The sequence below is a fragment of the Neodiprion fabricii genome, chromosome 4 (genome assembly GCF_021155785.1).
Source record: "Neodiprion fabricii isolate iyNeoFabr1 chromosome 4, iyNeoFabr1.1, whole genome shotgun sequence".
Lineage (NCBI taxonomy): Eukaryota > Metazoa > Arthropoda > Insecta > Hymenoptera > Diprionidae > Neodiprion > Neodiprion fabricii.
Genome location: NC_060242.1, coordinates 9933240 through 9958607, shown reverse-complemented (window position 1 = coordinate 9958607; position 25368 = coordinate 9933240). Strand labels below are relative to the sequence as shown.

Genomic DNA, 25368 nt, shown 5'->3' with positions numbered 1-25368 from the left:
TGTTGAAGTGGGGGGTAAAAAAAAAAATGGCGCGCCAATGTTGTCACGATTGCAAGCATTTTCAAAATCAGAAAAAAAAAAAGATTATTAATCTACATAAATGCAGCTATCGTACTAACTAAAAAAAGTCGAAAAAAAATTTTTTTTTGCCAAATTACGGCTGTCCGAAAAAATAATACGTTTTTTTTACTCTTTTGGACGTTTCTGAATTTTTTAAAAATAGTAAAAATTATTATTTCGTTATAATAATAGTTCGTGCGATAGAGACATGTATTGAGAAGATTCTCACCAAATTTCAAGTAAATCGGTTCAATAGAACTTGAGAAATCATGTCAACCGTTTTGAAAAATGTAGTTTTGAGAAAAACGCGTTTAAAGTTTCGAGTAAAATTCGTTCCAGCCGCGCCAGTATTGAAGACGTGTCACTAAAATAGCTATATCTCTGAAAATAATTGAAATTTTGACTTGTCCTTTTAAGGACACATTCTTGAAAGGTTAAGCTTTGAAAATATAAAAAAAAAAAATCGATTTTTTCAAATTTCTAAACTAGAATACCCCCTTAACCTTTCTGATTTGACTCAAGATTTTGGTAGATTTCCTTTCACTCTCGGAAGCACCAATTTTATTTTCAAATATTTCGAATCCATTGGAATTAGCTACGGTTTTTGAAAACGACCACGTAATCTACCCTGTTTAAAAATCTAAAATAATTCTAAAAAATCATGTATTCGATACTAAAATTTTTAATCCTTGCGCCAGAGTGTGCCAGCGTTCCCCGCTTATTTTTTTCGAGTTTATTTCAAAAGAAAAATAAAAAACAATTAGAAGGAAGAGTCAGTTTTGCTGCTCAGATCCTCCTCAACAGGCTGGGGATTTGAAATCGGGTCTTTTCGTTCCGCCGTTTCGCACGCTGCGCTACCGCGGTCGGTGTAAAAGGAATGAATAAATAAATAGCCGATGGTCACAATGCCAACTTTTCTGCACGTTTTTTACATACTCCTGTAAATAATATAAAATTAAGAATAATATTGAAGGCATATGATGGGATTCAAAAAATTTATTCGAATGTTTTTTTTTTTGTCAAAACAGTCTTTACAATAAGTGTAGAAATATGAGATTTATTGTATGACGAAGTTTACTATAAAACTACATTTTTTTGTATGGAATAACTGTTACGCTGGATCAACCTTATTAATTTTACATGAATTATTGAAAAAAAATCCATCCCTCGAACAATCGATTTGAAAATCCGAAAAAATCTAAAAAACGGAGAATGTTCCATCAATGTGTCGAGTCCACTGACGTTAGGAACTTCACCACCTCCTCTACTTCTAACAATTTTAGAGTCAAAATAAGTTCCCCAGCTATGAATTTTATTGCCGAAAAATGTGTGCAATATAAAAATTACTCGGTCAGTAAGTGTACAACTGTTGAATCCTCTGTTGCATAGTAATGTAACTCTACAATGTGTCTCGGGGTACGTGGGAAGGGTTGAAGTGATACGACGTTAGACAACCATACGTCATTGATAACAGTTATTTTATAGCCATGAAAACTTTTTGAACTTTTACAATGACGTCAGGTTTGAGCTTATATTCTATAAAAAAAGAAAAAACGCATTAAGAGTATAAAGAATGGAGTTACACTGTAAAGGAAACGTCATTTTTTTTTTTTTTTTGTGAGATGTCGGGAGGATTCGTTACACTTTAACACTGCCTGTTCGGCACAACTATTCGTGATGACGTAAACGAATTGCTAGCAGACAGCAATGTGGCGACGCAACAGCTACTTTTCTCACACTGGATAAGTTTGGAAATGCAAACAATATCAGCCGCATGTTTTTCCGGCTTGCTTTATATTCGAACCGCCTGTATAAAGTTCGATATTTCGACTCTCATACCGCAGCACAGACAGTGTTCCAATCTCTCGAAGAAAAACGTCAGGCTGACAGGTTTAATGAGACAAGATCGGTTGCAGTAATAAGATTCGTCCGTTCTACATTTCTCTTGTTTTCAACCAGAAGATTTGTTTAAATATGAAACATCGTAAGAGGGCGCGAGCCCGATACATCAGATACATCATAGCCTATATCTCGTACTTGCATTTTGTTATCATTGTCACCGCATGATAAAGCCTTGGCTACATATTTATTCAATTTATCTTCATTTTGTACGATTAATGTAAACCCCCTCATACGTTATTAACCTTTTTCCTCTTCTCGCGAGATCGGAGAAGCGCGCGTTTTATTTGGAGGCCTCAAGCTTAATTTGAGAATCACTGACCTTATGGATGGCGATTTCTATCTCGGCAGAGATCCCTCCCTACACACTCAACTTGTATAAGCAGGTATATATTAGAAAAATGCACCCGTAGGCAGAACTACATAGACGTAGGTATCCGTGGATCGCCAGTCCGTGAATCGTTTTACCCACCGACGCAGTTTACGAGGGGATGAGAGTGGGTTTTGGAAAGCCGGGGTACGGCATCAAAATTTTAACGCTGGTAAATATTTTTCGAGTAAGTACATCGGCGAGCAGGAATCACACGTGAAAACTTGAGGAAAGCATGCCGTTTTATGGGGGATAATGGTTTTTCAGTAAGGGTCGATATTGAGGCTTCCCAATTATTATACAACTCAACTCGACTCAACAAAAATTTTCTGCCGTGATTATTTCTGCGAAGTTTGGTATTTGAGAATGTAGAATTTAGAAATATAATTATGGTCATATTGGATTGATTCTAGTTTTTATTTTATTGCAGTATGTTATTCGAGATGACTCAATGTTTATAAGCTAATATCTCTTAATCGGTTAAACTTAAGAAAGTTCCATCTCATTATCAGTACTATTTTATAGATCGTGAAATTTTCTATGAGAATCTGTATTTAGATAGTTTACAAGTCAAGGCCGTCGACGTAAAAAACAAAAAAAAAAAATTAAAAATTTTCCGATTTTTTTTACATGATATTCAAATGGAAAGTGGAAAAAATAAAATAAGCACCTCTAAATATCAATATTAACATCTCATATTTGACTGAGGTATTCCATTTCAAACAAATTTTTTTTTGTTTCCTTTTGACACCCTAATGGCCCCCCTTTTGAGAAAAAGAGAGAGAAGTATTTATTCGTTCATCCTATTATTCACCCCGTTCGGAAGAATGGGATACCTCCGTAACGTATCGCTTGAGCCCCAATCTGGAAAAAATAAGGGAGGAAGGGAGGGAGAGAGGGAGGGAGGGAGCAGCACTGTACACTGTACCTCTAGCATGATAATAGGAAAACACGAACATCATATCTGTGTATAATCATTATACAAGATGTGTACAAATTTCCATATTTGTCAGGTCGCGTCGCATCCGAGACAAGTGTTGCTTGTTTAGCGGCCATCGATTGATATTCGGTATAGGTATCAACTTCAACCGAAAACGTAGGATCCCTAGAGGCGGACCTTGATTCTAGAAATTTATTTTGGGTTCACTGTTCAGAATTGAAAGCTCGAAGAAACTGAATTTGGCTCGATTGCGATTTTCTTTATCAGATTTCACGTTTTTCGGTAATTTCAGAAACGTTTGTATCGCGAGAAAATCGCACCTAACCCAAATTTCAGTTTATGAAAAATCGATCCTGTGGGAGTTCAGGGGATATATTGACAATTGTAAAAATTCTCGATATTTGTATCTGAGACATTCCGTTCGCCTACAAACGTGGCCACCCTTTTGCAAATCTTTTTCTGCAGAGGTCTACTAAAACAGACGTACAGAAGTCAACTTTCCAGATAGTTTAACAAACTTTTTTGCTTTCTAAGGCGGAAATCCGCACCTTTTATATTTCTGTCGGTTCACTCTGTTTCGTCCATTAATCTAGTCACAACAAGACATCGAATAAGCTGATCATTTTGTAACTGTTCTTACCTTAACATCCCCTTAAACGCTAATGAATTTTCAAAATAATAGTTTTTTCGCTCGGGCCAATTTTCGAAAACAACGCGTCAGATCCAGCTTAATTCTAACCTAGCATTGTCTAACCTAGCACACACATTGACACGCGTGCGGAGACACGTTATACGTAGATGTGTTTCCAATTCATACAGTATTGGAGGATTTCGAGGAGCTACTACTTGACAAACATTCACTCAAATTAGCAAAGTCAAGGGATAAAATCTAGTCAAGTTTGCATTCAATACTCCTCGTGTAATTTCAAGTTACTACCTAAGTCTTTCGGCTGTAAAACGTAATTTTATTTGTTTTGTTTTCATACAAAGTAATAATGCCAGATATTTTATCCCACAGACTTTTCACACACGTAAGTACTCGAATCATCATCTACGTACGAAAACTATCCAATTGCAAAGCTAAAGGATTCTTCTTTATTGCGACTTTTAATCTCTGGCAGAAGGTCTCTGTGCCCGTCTCCAAGTCTCTACAGCTCGTTTATTTCCAGGAGTTCTTTTCCAGCTGCTCACCCCACGCCAATAAATGAGCAATGCACGTCTATGTTATACCGTATATCAAGCAATTTTTGCCCACCTGAAATTAGGATTGCTCGATTTGAACAGTCAATATAGAATTCAATAGTTACGGGCTGTTGTTCTTTGATTACTCACTACGGTTGACAAAGTAACGCAGGAATAGGGGTTTGTTGCCAATAACCATCAGTAACACCGAAAATGGTTTTTACGCGATTTGGCGAGTGATACGCACGAAGCCTTCCAACACTCTACACTCGCTTCTCAAGTAACGAAACACTGTCATAAATGAAGGTCATCTGCCAATATTAATAATACCGAATTAGGAACGGTCTATTTTGCCAATAAAACACACTCCTTACACCAACATATACGAGTATCATGAAGTCGGTATATATCAATTGTTGCTATAATTTTCCCGATATGATTGACCTCGTGATTGGCCAAAAAAAAAAAAAAAGTAGTACCAATTCCAACCCGAACCACTCTGACGAAAAAGCAAGCTCATTCGGTCACAATCATAGACATACAAGAATAGACCGCGGGAGTGAGCGAAGAATGCGATAATCGCGTAAAAAGAGAAACCTGCAGTTCTCTCTTTCTACGCGACTATTGCAGCCGCCTACATGCTCGCCCATTACTGGCGCGGTCTATTCTTATATAACTATGGTCGCAACAGATGGAAACAAAAATCGACAAACCGTATGAAATGTAAAAGTGGCGTTACTTGTCATATAAATCCAGCAGCCGTCACGACTGAAAAGACGCTGAAATCGTGACTCAAATCGTATATTTAACACAGTGGACAATCTTTCGTATATAAATCAGTGTCAAGAGTGATGCGGCCTTCCGCCGCATGACTCCAACTCTGAGAATTCTCATTCGTGCGATAGACGTTCCACCTTCAGCCGCGAATTATATCAAGCAATCCGAGTAGGTTCAAAAGACTTTTTGCATTTATATACTGAAAGTAGGAAATAAAACTTACAAATTGATAAGATTTTACTCTGGCAGAAATGGTACATTGTGTCACAAGTGCAGAAAGTAGGCATTTTTCCATGAGCGTAAAATCTGCAGCATTAGTCGCAAAGGCGAGAGCTGCCTTTACACAAATACAAGTGTGAAGTTGGCGGCACGAACCGAAGGCGAGTTCTGCGATGTCACGATTACTAGTTTGAACGTAGCGTGAGCCAAGGGGAATGCTGTGATCGCACGTGTGAGATACGCTACTTTTCAGACACCTACGAAGGAAAATTTGATTTGATAAGCACGGACGGTGCCACTGATAATTCGTAAAACTGGAGTTAGGTAACTTACGGTCAATAATACAATGCGTACAATTGAGATATACAAAAGTGCAGATGCACCCAAAAAAGCCCTAGTGTGGACAAATGCCCAATTGAATTCTAGGCATGCGTGCGTTTACCGCACTGTTCCGAAATCGGGCACTTTACGCACGAAAATCGAAGTTGAAAGCCGCCATTATTAATACGCATGCTCTGAAGTTGGTCGCTACTCGTGTTACGAGTTACGCTCTCTCGTACAAGTGTCACATAACTGTTTATGAAACAAATGCATGAGAACTGTTGGTTCTCGTGCTTGCTGCAGCAAGCTCGAGAAGTAAAAAGCACTAGTGCGAGAAATAAAATCGATTCATTCTACGCATGCGCGGTACCTTTATTCTATTCCTGTACGTATAGCACAACTTACGCCGCTCTTTGCAGGCACAAGTAGCACTTCTCATGCACGCGTTGGATAAAACTAATTACGTACATGTTTCGACAGGACTCCAAAAAGAATTAAAATCGATTAAAATAAACGAAATTGTTAAACATAGTGGGAGACGTTATGCAACGGATAACTGATAATTCCAATTCTGCAACGTCTTTCATGTGTTAAGCGGAACAAAAACCAGCCTAAATCTGCCTATGCATAGTTACCTCATCTACGTGTTACACAAATAACCAATCAACACTTCGACAATGACCTTACTGCAAATCGATTTATTAAAATTAAGCTCAGGGCGTCGTAAATAAGTTTTAAAAATTTCACCCAATTATCCTCATTGCTTATGTAACAATAATACAAATTCAATCCAACATAATGTGGAATATGCTACGTTCTGATCAAAGTGCGTATTAATTTTAGAATTTGTTGAATCCTCAACGAGCTTGTTAATTTCTACAAAACTTTGCCGGTGCATTCATATCTATAAATACTTTTCCAAAAAAATTCTGCTCGTTGTATTTTCCGTTCGAATTTTCTCAGGCGTTTACCGGATTTCTGTTTCCAGGGTTGTAATGGCTCTTTTTTACGCACAAAAGCAAATCAGTTCAACTATGCGGGAATGAAGTAATCAAACTCTTAAAGATATCGTTATCACAGGTTTACTTCCATCACTGTCACTTGATACCTAATGTATACATATAGGGTGTCATTTATTGAATGGTCGACATGAAATCTCTGTGAACGAACGCGAACAGTTTGCAAAAAAATCTTTACGTAGCAGATCTCTGAATTGACACAAGATTGAAGTTGTTAACTTTAACTTATAGATGAAGTGTTGAACAAAAATTGTTGTTTTGCAATCTCAGGATAATGAATTTGAGAAGTTGAGTTTCTAAAATACGAGTATATGAATATGTTGAATAAGAAATAAATCGGTACTTCGCTATTTCAAGATTAACAGTAAACCACAGTTAAAGCAAAATGTAGTCGTATTATGCAGACTAAACTCTCTCAAAATCGTTCCAAAACTATAAATCAATAGTTTTCGTTTCAGTGCATCGTTACGTCAACGTTACCAACTTCAATATTGTTTGTTATGTAGGTTTAATGAATTTTATACCTTCAAGTTGTGAAATATAAATATTTTCAGAAAAATGGATTGTTACATTGATGACCCTACGAAGTCATGAAATAACTTGAAACCTCGTGCCGTTCCATCAGTAAAATGTAAGCTCCATCGAAGAATGGCCAGATCTTCGTAAGGAGCATTGTAGACGTCGAATATTATTCCATGCTTAATATATTACGAGACATAAATGCAACTTCGTGTCTACAGTTCTTGGAACGTCTTTTATCGGTCAATCGATCAAACAACTAATCGAAGTGTAATCTTACATTTTACAGACTTGATATGGACCACCACCCAAGCGACCGTTATACGACGAGTTTACACGAGAAATTTCCTCGTAGGTTCAAAGTGTTTTCGTATCAAGTGCGCTTGGATGTTAACTTAGCCATAATCTGTAAGGAGTCATTTCCCTTCAAAATATTACGCAGTGAGAATTAAGATTCGAGTAGCGAATCGCCGTCATTTACCCTGGGTACTCGTTGCTATATCTCGAGTAGGTATAGTATGAAAAAAACGTCATACTTCCGAAACTGATTGATAGTTTTTGATGAAATTCGCACGACCAAGACTCCCAGTCAGTGCAACGCTTCAACTCAAATTATATCGAAATCGAATGAAGCGTTCTTGAGTTATCGACTATCAAAGATGATCAAATAATTCTTCTTTTTCTCCGTCTTCATTGCAGAACGCCGACCTTTCGAACACGATTCCAGTCATTCTAATTCGTGTATCGATTTGAAATATGAAAGGTCGCTTACTGCCGTCAAAATCTCAACCTCTATTGATTTTGGGCAGAATGTAATAAGAAGTAGAAAGGTTATTGATTATTTTTTAAAAAACGGTGTCAACCATACTTTCGGGTAAACGGTTGGATATGAATGCTTGAAATTTGAAAGGTGAATTTGTGCTATCGGAATCTGGACGCCTGTCGATTTCGAGCCGAATCCAAAATGTGAAGAATTGTTTACAATTCACAAGATTCGTATTATCGAGATCCGGACCCCTATTAATTTTCAAGAATATCCAACAACAGGGAGAAAAGTGAAGTCATCATCACTTTGTAAAAATGCACGGATAACGACCGCGATTTCGAATAAACGACTAGGTACGAATTCTTCAAATTGGTGGATTTATGGCATCGAAATCTCGACTCAAGTCATCGACAAGTCTCGTATGATGATTGTTCAATTGAAACATAATATACTTACTACTGTTTAGATATCAACAAGTAAAAAACTCATTATAAGACCGATCCCTTGTTTCGTTTTCATGTGTATTGTCATAATTTTCGAGTAAACAAAAAATAAAAAATTCTGGACGTAACTAAATATGGCGTTCAAATATGAGAAAGAAAAATTTTGTTGGTTCAAATAAATATTGTTTCATTCAACAACCTGAACTATCGTTCTGACCACTTTCTCGTTGAGTCTGATGAAATTTCTTTAAATCAACAAAGCATTTCTGTCACCACGTTTGATCGTCTCATCTGATAAATTCAACAAACCGTTTCTCCATTTGTACATACAGATACAAAATCGAACGAGATAACTAGAAACTACGTAAACAGTGAGTTGACTGTAAATGCTTTCACGTCCAACTCTACTAGAGAGTACTCGTCGGATTGAAAAAATTTCATCAGCTAAGATAAAAATTGTATTGTATTATCATATTTTACAATGATATGTCCTTAATTTGTAAGCAGTGAATATTCACAAATGATGTGCATAAAGAATAATACAAGCATAGATAACGCATATCTAGAAAATACAAAGTAGGAAATATTAAAAAATTAAAAGCATACCTAAGATAGTGTAGCACTGCCTTCACTTATCAAATGCGTCAAAATGCATAGCAAAAACATTACAAATGTCGAAGACGCTGCCAAGTACCCGATCACTTGGCATAAAATTGGCAAAAAATATCTTCGCTAGTCGTGGAATAAAGAAAAAGCTTAGCACTTCTGTATTGTCCCACACGACACTTTAGCGAAGTGGGAGTATTTAAGGGATCGTCTCAGTGTGAAATTTTCAAAAAATTGTTTTTTTTTTTTTTTGCATTATCGTATAGTATACACTGTTCTAAACATTCTCTCAAATTTTTAAATCGAAATTCAAATTATTACGGTCGCTACAGCGTTTCTTGTAGAAAGGGAACGGGTTTTCTACCCGCGCGAGTACTAAGGTGCTTAGGTTCTATAACCTTGCAGAATAAACTGTCCAAGCATTTCAGTTCGTTTTTGACATCCACCACGGATAGACGTACGAGAGAAACCCCCAAGAAAAAAATCAAGACCTGGCATCGCCGATTGATCGTAAGTAAACCATTTATATAAACTTTTCCAACTTCAATCTTTAAACGCGTTTTCCTCAGAATGGTGTTTTTCAAAACGGTTTCCACTCTCAAAGGAAGAGTTTTAAAGATATCTAGTTCCAATTTCGGGAGAACATTTTAAACGTCATTCTTTATCGCGCTATGGAAGCTTTTTTTTTTTTTTTGAAAACTTCCTATTTTTTTTATGAAAAACTGTCGAAAAAAAGGGCCACATTCGACACTTTTTGTTCAAACCGCCGCCATTTTGTCAAATTTGAAAAAAAAAAAACCCTCCATAGCGCGATAGCGACTTTCCTACAGATCAATAATCTTTTTGAAATTTTTTTTTCAGATCAAAATTGCGGCCGTCATCGTGGAAACCGTGCAGCACCTTTTTTTTCACGTGAAATTACAACAATTTATACAACAATGATGCACTCAATAAATAAACTTTAAAAAAATCATTTTGTATTCTTCATAAACGTATTTATTTATGAAAAAAAAACCGGACCGATTAGTTTATGTGAACATTAAAAAAAAAATTCGCGAAAATCAGTGATTTTTCGGAGTGTCACACTGAGACGATCCCTTAATTGGGAATTATTTGTTGAATCGATTTTTGGAAAACCTAACTATTTATTTACACGTTGAATATAAGATATTTGATTAACAAGATTACAAGTTGTATTATTCGTAGTGGTTTATAAATTTAAATCGTTATTTTAGTGACGTTGACATTATCTATTAATTGACTTTGTCAAAGTTCGAAATAGTTTTTTGTTAGACCGACGAATAATAATTAATTGACTTGATGTTTCGTTAGGTTGAGATATTTGGTCAAGACTTGAAATTGCTGGGTAGTTGTTGTTAACTTGAGGACTCGACGTGTACTGACTTTTCGGTCATCATGAAAAAAGGAATTTGGAAGATTCTTGGAAACGTGGAGGGCCTAGGAGCTTGTTAGTTAGTCGATTTTTCATATTGGCCGATTACTGTGATTGGCGGGAATTTAGGATTGATCGAGAACTTGTACCGGAAGTGCTAGTTGTAGAAGTGGAAATATTTACGTAGGTGGGAAGTGGGAGCACGCAGGTATGTCTTAAAATTAAACATTACGCGACTCTTCCGCACCTTTGCGTACCTACAGTCCAGGCAGGCCAGCGTCCACGTCTGGCAGTGAACTGAGTGTTATAAGTGGGTAAAACCCGTGGATAATTAAGAGGTAAAAACCCGCGCTAAAAGTCGCGTACGACTCCTCAATTATTTAATCATTGTTCGATATTTCATTATTGTTTAGGGTCATAGTTCCTTCAGCGCGGCCAAATTATCTTGCCAAATGTGGGACCTTTGCCATTTCTAGATGGCTTAACCGTAAAAGGATATATATAGATTAAAATAAGACTGTGGGTGTACTTCCGTTTAGAACATACCTCCGATCGATCTGAAACTTGGTATACTTATGTATTTTGATGCGCTGATCAAGAACATCATACTCAAAACTCCCGCAAATTCGATTTTCAAGGTCAAATCGACAAAAAAAATCGATTTTTTAAATGTTTTTCACATTTATTGCAATAAATATAAGGAAAAACCCAAATCCAAATCTAAACAAACCCACACGTGTGCACACACACACACACACACACACACACAAAAAAAAAATTGATTTCACCTTGAAAATCGAATTTGCGGGTGTTTTGAGTATGATATTCTTGATCAGCGCATCAAAATACATAAGTATACGAAATTTCGCATTGATCGGAGGTATGTTCTAAACGGAAGTTTATCCAAGACTGTTTATATTAAAGAAATTTCGTTGATACGCAACAACTCCTATCCTCCTCCTAACAGTTTCACAAACCGAGGCGGGTTTTGACCGATCGAAGGTCACGCGTACTCGGGTCAAACGATAAATTGGTCGCGAATCGTTTGACACGTCGGTAACGCGCCGACGAGCTCAACCCGCGATCTTGGTTAGGAATCTCGGTGCGCGATCTTACCGACCAGTTCCACTTGATTGCGGGCCGAGATCCTGGTTAGGTTAGGTACTACAAAGCGCCTGTCGGCGCGTTACCGATGTGACAAACGGTTCTCAACCAATTTCTCGCGTGTTCCAAACACGCGTGGCCTTAAATCTGCCAGAATCCATTTCGCTTTGTTCAGTTAGCGTACCTATAACACACCGAAAATTTGGAGCTCGCCGTTGTGTTTAAGGAGTGTGAACTCCGCTATTTGAAACACATACGTTTCTATTCTATCTTTGCTACAAATTTTGTCACGGGATTACTTTTTTTTCGCAAAAAAATCTGTAACTTTACTGTGAGAAATGAATGAGGATCGTGCTGCTATTCGGTGAAAAATATGCGTTCAAAGTTGTGGTAAAAAGTTTACGTTTTAGGGGGATTATTTTCAGTAGAATACTCCCTTAATGCCTAGTCACACATCAATACCGTCCATACATCGTACAATACTCAGTACAACTAAAACCAGATTTTGATAAAAATTTTAGATATTCTGAGAAACTAGTGTTTTTTTTTTTTTGTTAGTCGATATGTATTCATCTTGAACATACCTAATACTTATTTATGTTGAAATAATCACGACGTTGAAAAAATCTTGACCAGGCCTACTTTCGGATGTTTATCGGGATGCAGATTATAGGAGCAGCGACTCATGAACCGCAATTTCTCTCTTCTCAGTTGACAAATGTCCGCTGCCGAGTGGATAGCGCGGTGAATTCAGTATTCACAACCCGAAATGTACCTGAAGTTCCGATCGATCAGTCTTTGACAATCTTTAGTCACCGCAGGTAATCACTCGAACGCTGGCCCAACGCTGGCTGCTAAGCTTCCGACTGATTGCTTCGTCACAGTCTCAAGCAATCGGTTGCAGTTATAAGTTTAGTCACCGGTAATCACTCTGAATGCTTACACACCACTCGAATAAACGATATTGACAGGATGGAATTCAAATACTTAATTCATGATCGGCAATAATTCGTGAAAAAATAACACTAGGTAATGTCCAGGCCAGCATACATAATAAGGATCTTGGTTATTGGGATTGCAACCCAGCACGTTTTTGAAAAAAATTAAAAAAATAAATAATAACGTTAAAAAACAGCAACTGATAGCTCGTCGATTTAGCAATTTTGAATTTGAGGCACGTGGAGTACAACGCGAAATCGACGTACACAACCGTCTGTTTCGATCAATATACAGGGTAACCCAGGACCAGTACCCCATAGGCTACCTGTGTTTTCCTCGTGAAAATCTGCGAGTCTCACGTTTTTTATTTCTCAGAGGAAATTTATCGTTAGCGAATTACAGCAGTTTGAAATTGGCCAATTTAGCAGCATCTGATGCTTCAGAACAGAACGAAAACAGGGCTGGTAGATCATCGTTTGACCGTAATGCGCTCGGGAACCTTCCCGAGTAATCAGATGCTACCGAATTGGCTAATTTCGAATGGCTGTAATTCGCAAACAAATTTCCTATCGAAAGTAAAAAATGTTTCAGTCCCAGATTTGCAGTAAGAACACATTGGTAGCTTATGAGGCGATAGTCTTGGGTCACTCTGTATATGAATATATCTTCAATAGCGAAATAAATTATATCAAGCATAATACTACATTGAGAAAAATTTCATTTGTTACAGTGACTAGAAAAATTCAGTAAAAAACTGTTTGAATATTGTTGGAATTACCCTAAACGAGGTACAGCTAACCATTTCGCGCTATTGCCGATCCTTTTTAGGTAACTGCAACGCAAAATCAGTTTGTTCGGTTTACTCTACTTTTTTAGTTAAATAAGGCTTTAACGTCGATTTATCGTCGCACAACCATTAAATTTTCGCAACAGTTGCAAGAAAATATAGTAACAGTGATCCTAATGAGAAAGAATAGTAACGGATACTAGACTTTCAGGTAACAGCTACAAAACTAATTTTCATTTTGTACCTAGAACAATATTTTTCGATTGTGGTAAAAAATGAAAATAGTTAAAGACTGAACGGTAACCGGAACTAAAAATTTCTCTCAGTGTAACAATAGCAATAATAATAATAATAATAATAATAATAACAATGATCACTGTCAACACCCGTCATACTCGATATGGCACGTCCCCATAAGGCCTATGCAGGGAGAAGCAAAGGATGAATCAGTGACCATCATTATACGTCTGCAGCTGTCTTAAGATACTCAATGGAAAGACCCGAATTAGCTTGAGGGCAGGGAAAACTGCAGAAGCCCGGACCGAGTTCAAACCTCAGCTTTAGTCTGGTCACTTGGTACTCGGAAAGGGGTGTAGTAGGAAAGTAACAGTTTAACCGCAGAAAACGTTGCCCTGAGGTAACCCGACCGAGTTCAAACCTCAGCTTGTCAATTTGGCGTATAAACGACGCGACCCGTCTCTCATTTTTTGCGAACTTTCGCTAAGTGCTCTTCGACACGCTGGGGACTTACCATATGAGGCGTTTCACGTGAAGCGGACAGCGAAAAATATGCGAGGTTCTGAAATTCGTTGAAATTTGGCCGAATTGTACTTCTAAAAGATATGAACGTGAATACCCAAATTTTTTTTTTTTTCTTCTGTTTTTTGTAATGAGGTTTAGTTCACAAGTTACGGCCTTCTAAAGAACAGACGTCATTGAAATAGGGATTTTTTGGAAATAGTTTTTTTTCTAATTGAACAAATTTACAATAAAATATTGAACACGCTGGTTTCTATAGAAAGTTGATTGTTTCTTGCAATTATGAAATTAGTTTGGAAAACTGATTTTTTTTTTTTTGTAAAAAACTTGAAGTAAATATTTCAAGCCAGAATTTTTGATAATTTCGACCTTTTTTTTTCAAAAAATTTAGAGAGTACGTTAACGTTTGTAGATAATACACTAAAAGTTATTAGTTAGTAAAAGTGCTGCGATGTCACCTATGTAGGCATAAGTACTTTAAATTTCAAAATCAAAATTGTATACTCATATTACATATTATATACTCCATATTTTTTACAGTAAAATTAGGACAAATATGAACGAATTTCAAAACTTCACATTATTTTCGTTGTCCACTTCACGTGAAATGCCCCATTATTGAAAAAACCGTTATTTCGCGATTTTGGAATTGTTTGAAATTCAGTAAACCGAAATGAAAGAAAACGCAGTCATATTTCAAAATCTTGGTTCGTTGAAAATCATTTTAAAATTAGGAAAATAGGTATTTTTCTCCTGATGTTTCGTTACATTAACGTTACTAAATTAAACCTCATGGAGACTTGAACTTAAGTCCTCCCGTTCCGTAGTCTCGCACGCCGGTAACTCAAGATGTAAATGAAAAAGGGCTCGATCCCTGTTACCGTCATTAACTTTCGGAATCACCGGAAATTTATGAATTTCACACTGGTTAAAGATCAAATAATTTTTCTCACCACGGGGATTTTTGCCGCGAACGGTGCGAAAACGGTTAGGGTAAAGTAAAAATGTATGTAAAATGAGTGAACTGTAAGAACCGCCCAAGAAAAGACATCGAAAACGCTTCGTAACATCAATAAATCTCAACAAAGTCATGTCTTCTATTTCATTTCTCAGGTGATGAAAAACATGATAACTGAACTCGTTATAAATGACGAATAGTAAGCCAATGTCTTCGTAAAAAATACTTTAACCTTGCACGAAATTTCAAATCTAATTACGTAAATTGATAGATAATTCATTTACAAATAAAATGAGCCCTATTTCATTAAATCATTCAAACGATGCGACTTTTTCATTTTGAAAAGAGATTCGGTAACATTGTTTACTCACAATTATTAATAATCGTGCCATCGATAGCTAAAATTTAAGGTTTTACAATTTTTTTCAGTGTTAAGGAAATATTGTTTCACGTGAATTCAAGTACATTACCTTCAGTTGCACCCTCAAACTTCGACATAATATCATTACTGTCTTTACAGCTCTTTGACTGGACTGTACGTTTGTTAAATCCTCAGAATGCTCATTTACGTAGGTCGGAATAAAAACTTATTCGATGCAGTAAAATTTGATTGAGTAATAAGTGATCTTAATACAAACAAATAAATCTACGTTTTCGCGATTAATAATTTTTTTAATATTTATCAACACGGATTTCGTGCCAAAATAGCAAAAAAAATATTTTCTTATAATGAGTCGATAATTTGATCCTACAATTTTGTAAGTGAAAGAGTTCTTGTATATGCAGGAAAAAAAATTATAATCAAAACATGCAGAATTTGACACTGGAAGTTAAACGGCAGCGTTGGGATATTGAACCTAAATGAAAAAAAATTGTTTTGCTGATAAATTTTTTGTCAGCTCCCCGTAAGAAAGCTGCTGGAGTGTGTTTGACATATTTAACACTCTAAACCCTTTACTTGCACATGATTAAGTAAGAAGTTCTGGATGAGAATTAATCCCTAATGGAAACCGACAATTCTTACGCCTCTAAACTCAGACTGGCCACATCGTTTTTCGAAATGAGACCAAAATTGTAATTTCGTGCTATTTTGTTGCTAATTCTGTGCCCAAACCCCGATTTTGGTTTGGATTGAAAAAAACACCCTAAAGATTCAAATACGAAATAAACTCACTCCGTGCCACTAAAAATGTTAGAAAAAAAAAAATGTATTTTTTTTTCGATACGATAAATTGGAGTAACATGATCCGATCAACCCCTAATGATAACGTCCACCTCTTAGATACAACGATGAATACGTGCAAATGACGTTTGGTGTAATATTATTTAGCAAAAGATTAGAACTCTAGGAGAAAGAGATCAACGAAAATATTCGAATTGCCATGTCACAAACCTTGGAAATTCACATAATTAGTGGTAGTTTTCTTACAATGAGAACACCTCAATTTTCGGAGGAATAAATAGGAAATAAATTGGTACGAATTCACCGATTTCTGTGATTTCAGAATACTTGCTTATCAATTATTTATCCGCACCCCCTGAGAGCGAAAATCCGGCGGGGTTGTTTTTGCTCACAAGTGAAGTACCCCCAGATTTCAAGCAAACGAGTTCAAATAATTCGGTGCTGCCTTGGCGATTTTGGTGCTCTTAAAATATCGAGCCATTGATTTTCATCTATAATCCGTCGATGCTAAAACTCGACAGCAATACGTAGTTGTACGAAAAATAGGTGAAAAGACTAAACGATACAGTAGCTCAACATATTATACCAACACCAGCCTAAAATTGAAAATTTGACTGAGATATCGCGTGACATAAATCCCGCTGCAAACTAGAGGTTACTCTGCTTCACTCTTCGTATTACAAGACTATTAACTCGATCAATGTTATCAGAACTGTGTTAGTCCACAAACGCAGGGTTTTAATTTCAAACGAAAACTATGACACGTCTGGGGTTCGGTACGCAGTTATAACATAAAATATCACTAAACGACGTGAATTTCAATCGACTCGGAAGAACGGAGATCGATTAATTCAACGAGTTATATAAAAAATCACTGACCGCTGAAAAAGAATGAGATTGAAATTTGTATCCACTGACTTGACAATGCAATATTGGAAAAACTGATCACGTGATTATCTTCGTACACATAACAGAGGTACAAAGGCAGGGTAGTGGGGTAAAAAAATTGCGATAAATTTGATCCCTGACTCTGTGCTCAAGTAATCGCCGTGTGAGCTTGGAATGAAAGTGCATGGAGGAGGCGGCTTATACGCGTGAGGTTAAGTTGAGTAATTTATTCATGTTGCAGTGGAAGAACGTCAGATTTCATAGTGCAGGGTGTGAAGTAGTCAACGATAGCTGCGGTACGTTACGGAGACACGAGGAATGACCGAGGGTGATGTTGCTGAGGGTGGGGTCACAGGTTGCGCCTCACCCTCCCCTACTTCTCCTTCCCCTCCATCGGCCCATCTCCGGCGTATTGATTCTCCAGGTGGAGCGGCAGTCTTTACCTCTCTCATTCGGCCACCCCCCACAGGAACAAAACACTTGAGATCAGCCCGAGGACCCTTCCTCCTCTGTTTTACCGTTAACGTCACGGCCTCCGCATCACACCAATGTCGAAAAACGCAAACTTTGTTACCGAATCATCATGAGAATGAGTTAAAGATAGACAGATAGATAGATAGATAGATAGACAGTTTACTATCACTCTTTACGGATGACCACTAGAGTGTTTCAAAAAAACCGACTATTCTTTTTTTTCGAAGAACATTGAAAAATCTCCCGAGTGTCCCTCAAAAATGACCTCTGTAAAATATGAGCTCTTAATATTGATATTTAGAGGTGGCGATTCTCGATTTTCTATTTCCTATTTAAATAACATGGGAAGAAATTTTTTTTAAATTTAGAATTTTATTGCTCGAAAACGAATCAGTGCGAAAATATGAAAAAACCATATTCTTGTAGGAAATTTTACGCTCTACAAAAAAGATCTGAATAAAGATTTCCGTAAGGTAAGTCGTTTCGGAGTTATCAGGCCTCAAACATGGAACCGTTTGAAATAATGATGTTATTAATTTATAAGTGCTACAAAACTGACTCATATCACTTAAATACATAATATTATTGATTTTAAAATTAAAACTATAGACTTCCAATGAAATGTTAATTAATAAATTTCATTAATCAACGATACGAGTCAGTTTTGTAGCATTTACAAATTAATAACATCATTATTTCAAACGGTTCGATGTTTGAGGCCTGATAACTCCGAAACGACTTACCTTACGGAAATCTTTATTCAGATCTTTTTTGTAGAGCTTAAAATTTCCTACAAGAATATGTTTTTTTTTATATCTTCGCACTGATTCGTTTTCGAGCAATAAAATTCTAAATTTTAAAAAAATTTTTTCCCATGTTATTTAAATGGGAAATAGAAAATTGAGAATCGCCACCTCTATATATCAATATTAAGAGCTCATATTTTACCGAGGTCATTTTTGAGGGACACTCGGAAGATTTTTCAATGTTCTTCGAAAAAAAATAAATAGTCGGTTTTTTTGAAACACTCTAATGACCACCCAAGGTAAAACAGATATATATATATATATATACAATATATTAAAAGATTGAAAACAGGAGTGTTCAATGTGTAGAAAAGAAAAATTAAAGTCTCTAAGCATAGATGCAAAAGAAGAGTATAAAATAAATAAGGTCAGGGTAAGAGATAAAAAATCAAAATAAATGCGACTTAAAGCTGCATTTTGCTGGAAAGTTGAGTTGGTTGGTAAGGTTAACATCTTTAAGAATATTGAAACATTATAAAAAGACCACAACATTGTCTCTGAAGTAGGAGACGCGTAGTTTCCTGCTGAAGATGTCAGGGCGTTTAACTTTCCGAACGTCTTTATGCGTGTTGTTCCGTAGTGCAATGGCCGTGCACTTGAATGACGTTTCATAGGTCGTGGAACAACAACTACAACGTTTAATACGACGCGGTGCTCGAGCTTAAGATTGATTTTTATCCATTCTAGTTGCTTCGGATAGGGTGTGATACGCTAGTCTCGACGTATGTTGAGAACGAAACGCGCACACGATTTTCATAACCGATCAATTTTCGGATTAAGTTCGTCACTAATGTCCGTGAGTAGAATGTTTCCATAGTAGAGTATAGATTATTGCGCATTGTTGGTGGAAATACTTTATTACAAGTCTCGTCTGTCTCTACCCACCAAAACAGAATGGAGTCAATCGTGATCCCAAGGTTTCTGGCAGTGGCCGCAAACAAAATAGGGATATTATTTACGATCACATTTCCGATCTCGTATTTCATCAGCTGGTTGATGTAACGATTATTTCCAATCGTCAGGGCCTTAGTTTTGCCCACGTTAAAGACCAATCTGCTCTCCTCAATTCGGCCGACAAGACGCGATATGTACTTCCATTAAGCTGGCCATACCAATCTAGCATGTTGGAGAAGTAGTCGTTAATGAAACGCTTCTCAATTACGAAAACAAAAAAAAAAAAAAACGTGACAAATCCAGCGTCCATAACATTTTGAATTGCGGTTTGCCGCGTCAACAGTTTGGTTTTCCGAAATCAGGAGTGGAATGCCGGGGGGGTCCTGGAAATCCTGGAAAGCGGGGCTCGCGTCTATTGGCCTTGACTGATTAGCGAATAAGTCATGGATCAATATATTAACAAATTTTACGTACGTACAAAAAGTTTTACGCAACGATCATTTGCTGGAGAGGAAAAACATCAGGGGGATTTTTCGAATCCAGCTTCATTTTCACTATGTGTCTATGCCGGCTTAACAGTGATCTGGCTGGAGCGAAATATTCTTTTTTTTTCCACAATTAAAAAGCGCGTAATCACTGACTAATTCTCCAATTTCTGTTTACTTTTTACGCCGCATCGGCTGTAGCCAGCTTAACGAAGGTGCTCCATCGTTACAAAGATTGGTGAGACAGGTGAGCCTTTTGCCACACCGAAATGGTACGCTTCGAAATTGACGAGGTAGTCAGGAGCTATACCATGGCTCTGCTGATCAGCGTGTCCGAGACACTCTTATTTATACGCAATTCTCAATGCCGCGGACGATGTCCAAACGACGAAAGGATCAATTCCGAGTGCGTCCGTGTGATGGGTTATTGTCGTTTTTAATTTGGCTTGCCGGTATGGTGGCCGAACACGTTACAGTACAGTACATATCGTAATACGCCAATTTATTTGCACAGTACATTTATGAGGTTGAAGTTCGTAACGTTGAAGATGAACGATGTATTCTTAGAAGAAATTGTATTTTTGCAATCTAAACATCGTCCAAGATTTAGTAAAGCATAATGAAGCAAAGCAAAATTCTCACTTTTCGCAAAGTCGAAACTCAGCTCGCGCAAATTTATTTTGATATTGTAACTCAGCGATTCTTTTCTCAATGTCTCGTTACATTAACGTTACCGACTTTAAACTCGTTAGGACTTCATATTTTTATGAGCCCAAGCTATTCTAGTAACATACAGAGTTTGTTGCGTCAAGTGAATACGGTTCTCCACTTCTGGGTACCTTAGAATTTTGTAAATAATTATAAAAATTCGAACGACGTGCCCAAGTTAGGCAATTATGCAACGACCCAACAGCATGCAGCGATAAAATTATGATAACTTTTCATGTATGTCTTAATATTTGAGCTACGTGTATTAGGAAATAAAGGCTGATGAATTCTGAACGAATGGTTTCCGCGTGCAAAAGATGAGGGAGTGAGAGGAAGAGGGAGAGGGAGGAGAGAGAAAGGGAGGGAAGTGGCTGCTCGCAGGTGCGGAAAGAAAATACAATTCCATTTAATTCCATTGTAATCAATTCCGAGATATTCCCATATGCTTGTGCAGGCAATGATCGGCCGTTCAATATCGGAAGGTATGCGTGGCACCGGGTGTCCCTTATCTCACCTGAACGACCAATACTCACGTTATCTGGAAAACGTTGGACTCTCCTTATCAATGAATCGATATAACAAAGGCTTAGCGCGATTACAAAACCATTGCTCAAAGGCTTATGAAGCGAAATCATTCTTTCAAGCAGTTAACAGCCATTCTTTTGAATTCAAAGAACGCACGCGAAAGTGGTGCCTCAATGAAAAACACCTACCGTTATGGGCTCGAGTCAAATAAAATACAGGTTACCATGACTAGCTGCCTAATAGAAGAACTACTTTTGTGCCACCTGTTTAGTTTTCCTGTTTTTAATAATTACATCTTTGGCGGTACTAGAATCAGTTACTCGCTCATGATTAACAAGCAACTGCCAAGAGCACCGCAGATTCTAATTTGCTGTTTTATAAAAAGTTTGGTTGTATCTAGGTCAGGCTCAAATATGCGAAATGCGAACAGTCGCATCGATGGCAACGCTGAAGATTATCGACTATAATTGATGCTGCCCGACCGTAATAATACGTGTGCGAAGTACATAATCAATATATACTCGCATCGAAATGATGTGGCACTTTTCTAATCACCACGGACTACAGACGCAATCCTAAAAAGGTTTTGTTAGTGGCTCAAGTGTGTTATGTTTTCGCTAAATCGTAGCTATTACTTAGATTTACGTATCTTCGGTTGTTTTTATCTGTTACCATAATCAACTCCTGCGGGATATATTTTCACAGTACGGCGACGAGCGCACATGATTTGTATAGGATTACCTTAAAAAATTTTCACAAAGTCACCTCAAAGTGACAAAATTCACCAACTAAGGCATACTGTGCATTTATTTGGTTGTTTGAACATTATTTCTTTTATATCAACAAGTTCGTTCGCCTTCCTTGTCAATAATCCAAAGAAATACTGAGCAACTTCACATACATACGAAGATATATGATTCAATTATTGACTCGATTAAGTCAACGAACCTTTAGTCGCAGCACCCATATTTCTCGTTTACAGTGCTGATAGTTTTTTAGACCCATTTAGACCCATCTCGATAAGTTTAGCTGACATAACTGAAATTAATGTTCAGATCGTAAAATATGTTTCCATTTATTTGATTATGAATGTTGAAATAGAATTTGACACTTTTGACATTAAAATTTACCAAATTGGCGCATAAGTCTCGTCTTCGATAAGAAAGATATCCATCTTCATCTTTCAGGTGCAATGGCTTCCTCGATACAGATGAACGGACATCTTGAAATTACTATTCGGATTGGAGCTGTTAGATAATTCTATAAAGCAACATAGTCAAAACAACAGCGTAGTTCACACGGTCACCCGAATATACGTAAAAGTGAACGGATAGCTTACGATTGATACTAATTAGAAAATAAGGCTTCAACGATATGCAGCATGGTTGAGCTCGAATCGTTTTGGCATACTTCAAAATTGCTTCAAATGTAATTCAGAAGTGTAACACGTCAGCGGTCAAACAAGCCACAAACTGTCACTTTTACATCCGAGTTAAATTCAGAGTTTTTCACTCGCAATGAGCGTTCAGAACAGTAAAATAAACCAAAACATTTTTTCCGTAGCCAATCAATTTTCGCATATTATCTCCGTCAGTCAGCTATCAAAGACACGTTCGCACTGAAAACTAACTCAATTAAACTGCCTATCCTGTTGCATCTCAGGACACAAGATTAACGATTACCCTTTACATGGTCAATTTTCAAATTCATACGTCTCGGTCGCAAAGTAAAATGGGCTGTAACTGCAGGCATCGGCATCCTTTTTTCAATCAACCACCGATTGGCTCGCAAACAACGGATATAAGCTTAAAAAAGGAGACTTAGCCAATAAGCGAACGAAAAAATCGACAATACATGCCAAGCTCTGCCTCAACGCAAGCTTTGTATAGGATTGGAATTATAACATCGCGTACGAGGTAAAATTATACGCGTAATTAAATACGAAGCTATTTTCCCAGCATAATCAGTCCAGACTTTGGTTTCCGATAGACCGCCCGATATTGCAGCTCTGGTTCTATAGTGGACGTGCACCTGATTATCTCAATATTGCCTCATACTCTCGGAGAACCAGTAAATAAATGCCCGACACTCCACACCCCCAAGGCCTGTATCAACGTAGCGTATAAGATATTTGTCTAGGACAGCATTAAAGCTGAAAGACAACCACCTGCCCGCCAACTAGATCCATAACGGACACATATACAATATATCCGTACATGTTGGAGAAACTTTTCTGCCTGGATGATAAATTGTCGCATACTTAGACCGATCAAAATCACAGGCCCACTTTTTTCCGTGCAATAGTTGCGTGTGTGTAAAGTTCGGAGCAACTACGATGTGAAAGCTCACGCGCGTAATAGTAAGTAGTAAAATATTACCTAGTTGTAACGTCGTATTGTAAATTTTTCTTATTGTTAGATTACGTTGACTATCACAAGCTTAATTCACGTTTTTACAAATCTATCTTAGAAGTGTTATCATCTACATTTGTATTTAGTTGGCGCGGTAAATAATACCGTTAACCTTCCTTGGCCAGTAAGTTTTTCCACACGTTTTGACTATTATGAGGAAAAAATGTCGAGCCTTTACTTGTTATTGTTCCGGGCCTGCTAACGTCACGGGAATTTTCCAGGATCCTAGAACCCCGTTTCAGGCCACCGCCAATTTGTACCTAGCGATTGTTTACAAGCCATTCAAAAACATAAAAGTCACTAATTGTAAGTCATATCGAATCGACTGGCCAAGGAGTACCAATCACCATTGCTCAAGCCTTACGCGTTTTGTGAAAATTTATTTTGTTTCTATTCGAACACTAGATCGTAACTAGCCTAGTTACACCTCTGAAATATTGAAAACGAGGCTACGCGTTACATTTTTAACTTGCCGTTACTGTTTCGATTTCTCTTCAATCATCTTCCAACTGTCTTATAGCTATCGTTTTGTTAATAATATTGCACAGTTTCCAGGAAACCATTGTCCTCGTTTCGCTCGTACGAAATAAGCTGCACTCCATTCGGTTAAAGTTCAACGCGTCCGCAGGTGTCGTTCGATACGAGACTTACAACCTTACAAAACTTTAAAGAAAAAGGTCACGGTGCTCGCAGTCGCAAGGATTTACTCTATTTACTAGCAGTGACTGCATCAATAATTAACAATGTTAATAAGTACAGTTATTATACGACGAAATGAAAGTTGAATAATTTTGCAAGATCAGATGTTAGCTGTAAAGTGTGGTTCGAAAAAAGTGCAACAGACTAAAAAAGAAGATATTTGTAGCACAATTTTTTGAATCCAAGGAGTTGGAACGCAGTTTGAGGGCAAAATTTCCAATGAAAATAATTAAATAACATAGCTCATTGAACAAACAAGAAGCTGAAAAAAGTCTTTTCCGATTCGTTGGATACCGTAGTCAGGTAGCTTCCGTTATCAGTGAACACATAGAGTGTATTATAGGTGAGGGAGGGTGACCGTCTACGACATTAAACACAGAAAGAACGATTCCGAAGATATTTTCATCGGGATCTTTTTGTTGTAAAAAAGTAACTCTTTAAAACAATTCGAAACTCAACAATCCGATTCGTACATTTTCAAGTTCAACTTTTGAACTGTATACACAAGCGAGGACGAGTTCAAAGAAGAATGCGCAGACACTATGATAATAATCTCTAATTAGCCTTCACTAGAAATTTTTGATTCTTCCAAAAAATTCATTCCAAAGTTGTTCGGAAGTCGACTGACGGACTGAAAAAAGTAAAAGGGGTATGGAAAACACCGCCTTGCGCCAGTGGACGATGGATGGAGCATCATAGAGTTTGCCGTGCACGAGTGAGCATTTGGGTGGTCTGACGTATGCAGTTTTTTTGAAACGAAATTGTGTTTGCCGTGATATTTTTTCCCATGAATTCGAAACTATAACACAATTTATGTCACGATACCAAATCTACCAAACTTAGATTTTAAAACCTTGTCATGCTGTAATGCCGAAGAACGATATCGCAAGAATAGCTTACATTCAAAACGCGTCTCACGATCGAATCTGGTGACTTTATTTTGTACAGTGAAACCTGTTTCAACGGACACGTCTTCATCACGGACGGTCTAAAAATCCCTAGTATAATGGCATGGGCTCTAATGAAAAATATATTTCCTGAATTCCGACATTCTTAATAAGTGAAACGGAAACTTGCGAAGTTGTGTATGCAAAAAAAAAAAAATTACAGCGGGCACTCTTGCAAAATTTAAAAAAAAAAAAAAAAAACCAATAAAAAATTTGTAAATTGCATGTAAATATGTAGAATCTTTTAAATTTTTCATTAAGGGGGTAGTCTGCTTTAGAGGCTTCAA

The 25368-nt window shown here is 37.2% G+C and overlaps 1 protein-coding gene across 2 annotated transcripts in view; it reads right to left on the bottom strand.

The window, feature by feature from the left end:
- LOC124180879 (serine/threonine-protein phosphatase 2A 56 kDa regulatory subunit epsilon isoform) overlaps nucleotides 1-25368 on the bottom strand; it is a 116173-nt gene that overhangs the window by 46533 nt on the left and 44272 nt on the right. The gene's annotated exons all lie outside the window — the stretch shown is intronic.